Source organism: Neophocaena asiaeorientalis, unplaced genomic scaffold (assembly GCF_003031525.2).
Source record: "Neophocaena asiaeorientalis asiaeorientalis breed wild unplaced genomic scaffold, Neophocaena_asiaeorientalis_V1.1 scaffold177, whole genome shotgun sequence".
In the NCBI taxonomy this organism is placed as follows: Eukaryota; Metazoa; Chordata; class Mammalia; order Artiodactyla; family Phocoenidae; genus Neophocaena; species Neophocaena asiaeorientalis.
The window spans coordinates 16,001,444-16,012,622 of NW_020172779.1; positions in this window are offsets into that span (position 1 = coordinate 16,001,444).

Below are 11,179 nucleotides of genomic sequence, written 5' to 3' on the forward strand. Positions count from 1 at the left end.
CCTCTCCTCAGTTCTACGTCCTTCCCTTCTGGCCTGCGAAGGCACTCTTCAATAAGTTTCCTGCATCCAAATTTTTGTCTGCATCTGCTCACTGGAGAACCAAACCCATGGCAGTTGGTTGCACGAGTTGCCTGAGAAAGAATACACTAAGGTGAGATTCTGGAGCTGCTTGTCTGGGGATGAGGACTCCATCCCTGGTGTTTGGTGGAGCACAGAGGCCCCCAACACCAGGCAAGAGAACATTCACTGCTGGTAAGCTGGGGCAGTTATCAGTGGTGGGGGGGGAGGATGCACTAGTGAGTGTCATGTATCAGATGTTTTATAGATGTGGGGCGAAGAGTAAATAAAAGGACAATGAAATGGAGTGGCCATTGCTAAGCTCAACTGATACTCTGGAAAACCATAATGAAAAGGCGAGAGTGACTAATTGGCGAGTAAGAGCTAAATGTGAAAGCAGGGACTCCTGATCAGTGTTGCAAAGAGGCTCTCAAGTCCTGAGAAATAGGGCAGAGAAAGCTGAAGACTTACCAGAATACTTGAAAGAAAAAGCAATTCCCCACTTAGGCAGGTCTGCCATGCCAAGGTCTCCCGACCTTGCTTGGGAACCACTTGGGTTGATGTGTCCGCAAACCTTGACTCTCTAGATTCCCCTGAATCTCTGGGCCTCTCATCCCTATTGAGGAATAACAGCCCCTCTTTCTTTGCTTGAAGATGTTGGCGTGGCCTTGCCCCTGCGAGGGAACATCAGCTGCTTCAGGGTCTACATCCACCTCTCCCCATCCCTAGCTGCTTGGCTAATAACCAGGGCTAATTCACATCTCATCTGGGGCCATGCCGAGAGGCAGGAAGAGGGCTGAAGTAGCTGCAGGATCTAGTCCGCCTGTGTCAGCAGGAGCTGGGAGAGGATGCACGAGACTGGATTTTGAGGGTTGTGATCAAGGAGGAGTGGGAACATCAGATTGGATAAGCCAGAGTTTATTGATCTGGGAGCAGTTACCTGGGAGACAAGAGTTAGAACTCTGGAAAGAACTCTGGGGGCTGCTGAGAGAGCACTGGCTCCAAGAAGCAAGGAGGAAACAGTGGCTCCCATGCCCTGACTTGGGACAATGCTGAAGGTTTTTCCATTTTCCAGGCCCCCCGGGGCGGGGGCGTCACCAGAGACCTTGCTTGGCTGGAACTGTAGAGTAGCTCAACTTCTCCCTTTGCCAAATCCTGCTTTCTCCCTCTCTATTACGTATTGATTGTAACAGCAAATTCCTAGGTACCTTAATTTAAAAAAAATGGAACTATCCTTAATTTGCAATGTTGTGTTAATTTTAGGTGTACAGCAAAGTGATTCAGTTACATATATATATTTATATTGTATATTCTCAGTACGTATATATATATAAATATATATCTACTCTTTTTCAGATTCTTTTCCATTATAGGTTCTGACAAGACATCGAGTGTAGTTCTCTGTGCTACACAGTAGGTCCTTGTTGTTTACCTATTTTATGTACGGTAGTGTGTATATGTTAATCCCAAACTCCTAATTTATCTCTCCCCCCCACCCCCTGCTATTCCCTTTGGTAACCATGTTTGTTTTCTATGTCTGTGAGTCTATTTCTGTTTTGTAAATAAGTTCATTTGTATCAGTTTTTCAGATTCCACATATAAGTGACGTCATATATTTGTCTTTCTCTGTCAGACTTAACTTCATTTAACATGATAATCTCTAGGTCCATCCATGTTGCTGCAAATGACGTTATTTCATTCTTTTTTATGGCTGAGTAGTGCTCCATTTTATATACGTACCACATTTTCTTTATGCATTCATCTGTCGATGGACATTTAGGTTGCTTCCGTGTCTTGGCTATTGTAAATAGTGCTGCTATGAACACTGGGGTGCGTGTATCTTTTCGAGTTAGAGTTTTTTCTGGCTATATGCCCCGGAGTGGGATTGCAAGATCATATGGTGGTTCTACTTTTAGTTGTTTAAGGAACCTCCATACTGTTCTCCATAGTGGCTGTACCAATTTACATTAGGTACCCTAATTTTTATTTCAAGGCCTGTTGCCAGGGGAACCCAACCTGCTACAGGCACCATCCCTCCTGGTGGGGCAGAAGATCCCGGAGTATAGGTGCTGGACATCTGTTCCCTAGAGTCTCTCTCTATCTATACTGGCTGGAAGAGCAAAAGATTTGCCCAAAGCAAATTATAGTGCCACCAGGTTTCAGAACCAGCTATGTCTGTCTGCAAAGCCATTGTTCTTCTTTTTACATCCTGCTGTGTTTTCCTATTTAATACATAGTTTTATAATCAATCTGTTGGCAAAGTGCTGATAGACATCAACTGTAGCGTGTAGTTGGAAAGAGTTGGAACACCGTGTATAAGACGATGCGCTAAACGTCTGTGGTTTGTTCATTCATTCTTTGTTTTATTCATCTAACAAGCTTTTGTTAAGCCCTTACACTGTGCCAGGCCCTAGGCTATGTACTGAGGATACAGCCAGGATTAAAGCTGAGATTCTGATTTCAAAAGTTATGGTCCAACAGAACAGAATGCCATGTAAACAAGTAAGTGCAATAAATCATTTAAAGGCAGATAAAGGATGGTTAAAGCTTCCACTTATAACCTATGAGAATAACTGAGCATGGTTTTTTGAAGTCAGAGGCCCGCAGGGCTACAGGGTCAGTAAAATGCTGGCATCATCTCGTATAGAACAGGCAAGTAAATTGGTAACCCCATCTTTCCCTTGTGCAACTGATCCTGGTGTGAGCCCAAGTACCAGGAGCAGTCCTGTGTCCCATATTACAAAAATCACAGCCAGAGCTTTGTGTGTGGTAGCTTGGGCAGGGGTGGCTTACTGACAACTTTTGAGCAAAGTAGATTGTATTGGAAACATTTTCATTTTAATTTACAAAGCCAAGTAGGATGAGATTCAGGATCCCTCCACTCAAAGATGGAAAGAGTACTATTGTGTTGGGTGCTTATAAAACATGAAGATGTGACCCACTTTTTTTCTAGCACTGGTTACCATATTTCCCAGTAATCTGTAGCTGCCCTCCTACTCAGTGGGAGTCAATCAGAGCTTCCAATGGTAAAAGTTCATGGAAGAAGGGCAAACCCAGTGGTTTTAAAATTCAGCACAGTGGAGAAGGATTCCAGATAGAAAAAGAGGATGGAGAGGGGGACAGTTAATAATTAAGCAACAAATGAGTACTGCTGTTTTCCATTAAAAATAGAAATGATAATATGCTATTAAAAGGCTTATAGCGGGAGAACAGAGTAATGTGGCAAGAAAACTGACAAGAGGGGTTATAATCAAAGCTATAATATTAAACAAATGGGAAATTCTGGGAGAACAAGGATAGGCTTTACATTCTGCTACATCCCTGGCATCTAGCCCAGGGAGTAAGAGCACAGAGTATCTAGCACAGAGTAGGAGCTTAATACATGTTTGTTAAATAAATTAATCAATGATTGACTGGTTGAATGAATCACAGACACTTGACTCATCATCTTATATGTAGTGTTTTAATTGTTTCCAACTACATGTTTAACCTTTGGAAGATCATCCCTCCGGTGATATTTATCATCTTGGTTTTTCTCTACCTGAAAACTTAGATGTTTTGCCAACAGATTGACTATAAAATTAGGTGTTCAATAGGAAAACACAGCAGGATGCGAAAGGAAGCATGGTGGCTTTAAAGGAAGACATATCTGGGTTTCAAAATTGGCGGCAGTTCCAAGACTGCGCAAATCATCTTCTCTCCCAACGCTATGGACTGCTTCATCCCATTGAGGTTAGGACTAACTGAGATCATGTACAGATTTTCTCTTCATTCCAAAGAACTTCAGTGGGGTAAGGGAGGGCTGATTTTTAAGTGTTTATGGACACATGAAATGACGTGGTTTAAACTTTGGCCATAACCCAGAGGTTGCTCAGGTTTTGGCTCTATTTAGCTTGAGGGTTAGATTTAGATCCGTCCTTGCCATGCAGACCCTTGATGGGTTATTAGGTCAGGTGAGTGGCCCATATGGAGGCAATGGAACTAATCACAGCTGCCTTTGGTGACCTTTGACTGTTCTATCAACCGTTTGCAACCCTGCAAAGCCCAGGGCCCACAGTAGCTCTTGAGCTAATTTAATCCTCACTTTCCTCTGGAAGTATGATTACTTTTATTCCCATTTTACAGATGAGAAAACTGAGGTGCAGGTAAATTCTTAAAGTTGCTCAAGACCAGACCTCTGGTGTGCGGAGCAGCCTGAATGTCAGGGCAGGGGTGCCTGCCTGCAAGGACATTCCTGATGTGTCATAGACTTTCTTCTCTGCCTGAGCACTGGCTCGGGGGCAGGAGGCCGACCGCGGCCCTTTACAATCCCAGTTCCCCACAGAGGAGAGTTCACCACGACAGTTACGGATCAAGACATCAGGCTTAGCTGCAAGGTGAGCATTTGAGGTGCGTGGCATTCACAGAGAGGACTGTCATGAAAACACTGTCACATTATAAGGATCATATCCTGTCATTATTATTACTGCTGTTTTTGCTATGACATTTACTTGCACCCTTTAGCCCTGTTCTAAGCACTTTCTGTGCATATCTAATCCTTTTAACCAGTCATGATGTAACTTCTGTTATCATTTTCATATCACATAGGAAGGTACTGAGGTCAAAAAGGAGATGGCTTCCCAAGCCGGTGAGGATCTTATTTAACCTGGACCACACTGTCAAATGAGGAGGCGGAGACTTCTAGCGGTTGAGTGGTTTTTCCAAGCCTCACAACCAGAAGGCAAAGAAGTGGGAATCGTCTCAGATCCCTCTGCTCTGGGGCCGTATCTCCCCACCAGGCACGCTCCAGCTGCCACCCCACCGTCCTGGAGAGGGAAGCGTGGACGCTGCTTCCACAGCCCCTCAGGGCATCATCTACCCACTGGGTCACCTGCTCTCCTGGGTGTTTGGGAAGGGGTAGGTAAATGCTCCAATGCTGTAGTTCACGGAAGTGGATGCCGGTTTCCAGGAGCCTGCAAACACCATCGGGTATTGGCTGGTGGGATATAGGCAAGAGGAAGTGAGTAATGTCCTCCATGCCCTGCTCCGGTGCGTTCCTCCCATCAGCCCTGAAAGGAGGTACTGAGAAGTCTGCACCCACAGGTGGAGGATGTGAAGCTTAAGGCAGTCCCGTTGCCTCTGCCTGGTCGTCATGCTGGTGACCCTGGGAGAAGCAGCTTCCTCCCGGGGCATCCTTCCCCACTGGCCTCACCATCAACCCCACTACCTTCCAAGGACTTGCCCGGTCCTAGCGACAGGGCTGTTTTCAACAGTTCTTGAAGTGTATGTGCCTTGGAAGTCCGCCTCAGTCAACACGGACGTGGCATCTTCCTGATCCTAGATCCCACATTCTTGCCTTTACAGCATTTTGCAGGAAAGGAAACATAACTCACCCTTTTCCCAGCTACTGCCCATATCCCTTCCGGCTGCCACATCCTACACCCTGCCAAGGAAGGAGGAGGAGTCTGGGCACAGTCCAGCCTGTGGGCTCTGTTTCTTAGCTGGCAGGGTACTTGTGGTAAAGAGTCAAAGCAGCCATATGCCTTCCCTTCCATTCAACCTTCTCCACGTGCATAGGTGGCTGGAGAAGTGAGTTCAGGGTTGATGGTGTGCAGCTGAACAAGGTGCTTCCTCCCTGGGCTCCATCTCCCTCCAATGTGCATCTCTCATGCAACCAGAGGTTGATAGACTCAAGCTTTAGATTTCACTGGGTACAGGGGTCCTGTCGGCCTCAGGCGGCTCATCTATGCTGTGGATTCGTGACAGGGGCTCGACTTCTGAGTCAAGTGGTCCTTTGCCTTTCATTCTGCTATTATGTCTTGTGTCTACAGATTTCTTGGGGTCCAGGGGAGGGAGAGGGATCATTGGCAGGGCAGAATTCAGGCACTGATGGCTGTGTGTCCTTAATACTTAACAGCAATTTCATTCTTAACAGCTGTGACGAGAGCACATGAGTAGAGGGGGGAAAGCAGGCATGCACCACGTGAATTGGGCATGCCAAAATGCTCGCGTCCATCAACAGAGACTGGGCCTTGTGCCACCCTGGGCACGCTCATGAGCTTCTAGCCTGGATGGACTTGTCCTCGTTAGAGCCAAGACTGCATGGGTCTTACTGCCATGCTTGGCACAAGTTCATTGCCGAATTTAAAAGGTGATGATTGTTAGTGGGTCTAAGACTACATGCTTAACAAACTGTTCCAAGATCGTTGATCATAGATGTGACTTGGATGGACCCTGCCTTTTGGGGGGGCCCAAACTACTGTAGGAGGCGAGAGCCGGGACTGCATCTGTGAAGGCAGAGAAGGGGACCCCTGAGAAGACACAGAGCTAGTCACACCAGGCTGGAGCCTTAGGAAAAAGGGATGGTTTGGGATGAACTGCTTCACGGGCCAAGTCTTTGCCTCTCTGGGCTTTCATTTCCTCTCCTAACTTAGGAACAGCCCTTCTCTCTCACAAGCACTGATATTAATTGCTGTCTTTTATTGAACACCTACGATGGGTAAGAGATGGGATGGAGAGATGGGATCTATCAATCCGTAAGACATCATCTCTGACCTTGAGACTCAGTTGAGTGGCAGAGACAGACACCCAAACTTGTATTAATCGTATGTTAATGATGTAAATGGAGAGACACACGGGGAGCTGCAGGAGCCCAGAGCAGGAGTGTCGTCCTACCGGGATCTCATTTCACCTTCCCAAATAACCCAGCGGTGGAGGTGGGTATCGCCAGCCTCATTATACAGGGGAGGCACAGAGGGAAGTCATCACCCCAAGTCACATCGCCAGGAGTGGCCTAATCAGAAATTGGACCCGCAGGCTTCCCTGGTGGCGCAGTGGTTGGGAGTCCGCCTGCCGATGCGGGGGACGCGGGTTCGTGCCCGGGTCCGGGAAGATCCCACATGCCGCGGAGCGGCTGGGTCCGTGAGCCATGGCCGCTGAGCCTGCGTGTCCGGAGCCTGTGCTCTGCAACGGGAGAGGCCACAGCAGTGAGAGGCCCGCGTACCGCAATAAATAAATAATTTTTTAAAAAAGAATTGTGCCATCATCACCCCAATATAATTTTGGAGCATTTTCATCACCCAGAGAAGAAACATCACGTCCATTATCGGTTGCTTCATTCCTCTCTCCACCTAAGTGACTTTCCGTCTCTGTAGATTTTCCTTCTCTGGACATTTCATATCAATGGAATCATGCAGTATGTGGTCTTCTGTGTTTGGCTTCTTTCACTGAGCGTCACGTCTTTGAGGTTTATCTATGTTGGAGCATGTCTCAGTGCTTTGTTCTTTTTGATTGTCAAATTGAATTCCCAGGGCTTATTGCGTTTAGTTATAGTGTGTGTGTGTGTGTGTGTGTGTGTGTGTGTGTGTGTGTGTGTGTCTGTGTAGAGATGAAAGGAGCTGTATCTTAAGCTATTTTAGTGTCTGTCCACGTCTAAGACGCAGGTGACCTGTATGCCCGGGCTCTGAGTTGGGCCGGGGCAGGGAAGGTAGCTACCTCCCTGAGGCAAGGGCTGGCCAGAACAACCTGTTTTCCCTCCTTCCCAAGACTTTGGCATATTTCCTCTGTAAACAATAGAGATTCTCAATTGCTAAATTGTAGGACCTCCTCCCCCAGAGGTGAATTTGTTTTGTGCTTGACTCACCTGATTTCATAAGCTCAGTCTTCTTGTTCCCATCAGGACTTAAGGCCATAATGGCCTCATTTTGCTCTGTCCTGTGTTGAAAGATCCGGGGCTTGAGCTGATTGACAAAACGCCACCTTGTGGAACACCTGCCAAAACCTTCCTGCCCCATGGGTGGCCTCATGGGAGGTATAAGTGGTACCCGGGGCAGGCTCCACTCCATCCTCAGCCAGAGGACCCGGGCACTGCCCAGAGGGATGCTGACAAGTTGGAGCTTATTCCAAAGAGGCCAGCCTAATAGGGCTGGAGACTACCGTGTTCAAGCCACATGTTCATCCCTGTGTTCAAATCCTGAAGGGCCACCATATGGGAGAAAGGACCTGGGTTCATCTGTTAGGGTCCAGAGAGCCGGACAGAGAACGGTGTGTGTGAGTTGCAGTGTGTGGATGACAGGAGGGTGACAGTGGCAAGGGAAGAGTCATGTGGGCAAGGGGCTTGATGTCTGGCCAGAGCATCATTCCCAATAGTGATCTGGATCGCAGTTAGGGATCTAGATAGAATCCTCATCATGTCAACTGGGAACTCAGCTTGGGCTGTGGGAGGAGGAAGCTGCTGTCTGTGCCATGGACCCACTTCTTCTGCTGCTGAGGCTGAGGGCGAGGAGGTGCCAGGATTCTGCCTGCCTTTGGCCAGGACTGTTGAGTCACTGGGCATGGCTGACCCTACTGGGAAGAGCCTCTGGCTACTGTCGAGCAAGTTGAGGGTAGCAGGGGTTCATTTCTTTTTTGTCACTGTAAGCATTTTCCCTTTTCCTTGAGGTTAAATGGCTGGGGTTAAGTATGAGAAAGAAGTAAATCCATGAGTCATCCCCGCTGAGGTCTGAAGCTCTATTTGTTCCCAGTAAGTCCTCCTTAATATTCCCAGGGCTATGGAGGCAGTTTAATGGCTCCTGTATTTCAGAGGGACAGCGAAAGTGCCCGGCAATCATCTTTATAAGATCCTTTATGAACAGCAACAATGTCCACATTACGATTTTACATTCTGCTTTAATAAGGATCGAATCGCCACGGGCCATTTTGAATGAGCTGGTTTTGTCTTCCAACTGCGGTAGGGTCTTCTGCCAACAGGCCTGCTTTACTTCCTGACTCCTCACCAGATTAAATTAACTTTCTCCACAGTTCCTCTCTTAACCCTCTTTTGGTAGCAACCCAGACGGACAGATCAAGTTTTATAGAATTTCTGGCTCACAAGGGGTCTGAGAAGCTCCTCAACCAAGTGTAGGCATCCCAGAGCCAGCAGGCCAGATCAGCGGACGGTCTAATCTCTGCTGGACACTGTCAAGGCTGGGCTTCCCTATTACAGCACCAGGCAGCTCTTGTGCCCAATAGTTTCACAGAAATGCCTCCATGTACTGAGTAGCGCACACCGGGCGAAGGGGTCTTAGAGGCAAAGAGATCTGGGTTCAGTCTGAGTGCGGTGGTTAATTTTATGTTACTTGACTGGGCTGAGGGATGCCCAGAGAACTGGTAAAACATTATTCTGGGTGTGTTTATGAGGATGTTTCTGGAAGAGATTAACTCTTGAATTGGTAGGCAGGGTAAAGCAGATCGCCCTCCCCAATGTGGGTGGACATCGACCTGTTGGGGGCCTGAATAGAACAAAAACGTGGAGGAAGGTGAATTTGCTCTCTATTTGAGCTGGGACAGCCATTTTCTATTGCTCTTGAACCTCAGCACTCCTTGTTCTTGGGCCTTTGGACTTGGACTGGGACTTACATCATTGGCTTTTAGGCTCCTTTTATCTGCAAACCATACTTCAGGGGTAGATATGATGATTCTTGCTTACTATGTGAATAAACCAAGGCTCAGAGAGGTTGGGCAACTTGCCCAAGGCCACACAGCTAGGACATGATATATCCAGGACTCGAGTCCAGATTTGTCCAATTCCAATTTGTATTCTCTCCATGCATTAGTACGTTCTGTCCCTTAGGTTCCTCTCCAGCAGATGCTGAATTAAAACTTTTACAAATGTGTATATTTTTAAAAGGTCCAAAATCAATAAACGCAGATGAATTTGACATTATTTTTTAAAAGATTTCTCAGCTAAGGAACAAAAATCCTGCCTTGAAAATTAAAGCCATAGAATAGTTACAGGGACGCTCATAAAGCTCTTCAGTATTTGTTCCTGAACTTGAAAGGGAAGGGCTATTGAGAGCTGCTGTAGATGATTGAAAAGGTGATCCGGGGCCTTTCCTGACATTAGCCCAAAGCAGATAAGGATAAAATGTTTAAGGCTATTAGTGTTGGCTGGGGACACCAGCCCTGGGGCACTTTAGCTATAAGGTGGAGGCATTTGACAACCACAGGACCTTAAGGCAGAGGGGTGTTCAATCTGTCTCTAACTCTACAGTGGATTCAGCAAAGAGGTCATCCTCCACGGGTCTATTTCAACATTGCATATGATTCATTTTTATTCCTTCCCAATGTCTAATGTCTAATGAAGGTCTAATTCCTTCCAATGTCTAATGTCACATGTCTAAATAAAAAGCAAGTAGAGATGAGAAAGGTGTTAAATGGTGTCCAAAGCTTTGCAGTCCTTAAACTGTTCCCTAAGAGAACTCTTACATTATGTGGGTATGTGTTTTTAGATACAGTCTGGGCACGGCAGGTGATAGACATGAGAGATAAGGGCTAGATCGTGGGTGGCCATGAATCCTGTGTTAAGATAACTGGATTTTATGGATAATGGACACCCTTTAAACTGGGGAGGGACATTGTCGGATTCACGTAGTACCTAGTTTTGTAGAACAGAAATGACATGAGTTCCTGGGTTTGAATCCATGTGTTGGCCACACAGTAGGTGCCTGGTAAGTACTTGTTCAAGGATTCCTGACTTTTCTTATCATCTTTTGTTTTTTTTTATTGGAGTATAGTTGATTTACAATGTTGTGTTAGTTTCAGGTGTACAGCAAAGTGAATCAGTTATCTCTCTCTCTCTTTCTCTCTCTATATGTATATATATATATATCCAATCATTTTTAGATTCTTTTTCCATATAGGCCATTACAGAGTATTTGAGTAGAGTTCTCTGTACTATACAGTAGATCCTTATTAGTTACCTCTTTCATATATAGTAGTGTGTATATGTCAATCCCACTCTTCCAATTTATCCCCTCTCCCCACTGCCTTATCCCCTGGTAATTATGTTTGTTTTCTACATCTGGGACTCTACTTCTGTTCTTATCACCTTATCTGAACATCTTTAGGCAAGAAATGCAACATTTGGGGGCCTTGATTTTCTCGTTTATCAAAATGAGAACAAGGACGTCTATCTCTGTTTATTTAAAAAAAATGAGAATTTGATGAGATCACTTACATCAATGCCAGGCACATGGTAGGCAATAATTGCTTATCATCAATAACTGGGCTAACTTTGTAATGAATGTCCCCAAGAATTTACAGCAGAAAAGAAAAACAGAAAGGAAGGCAGCATGAAGAAGTCCCAGGTCCTTCCATGCACAGA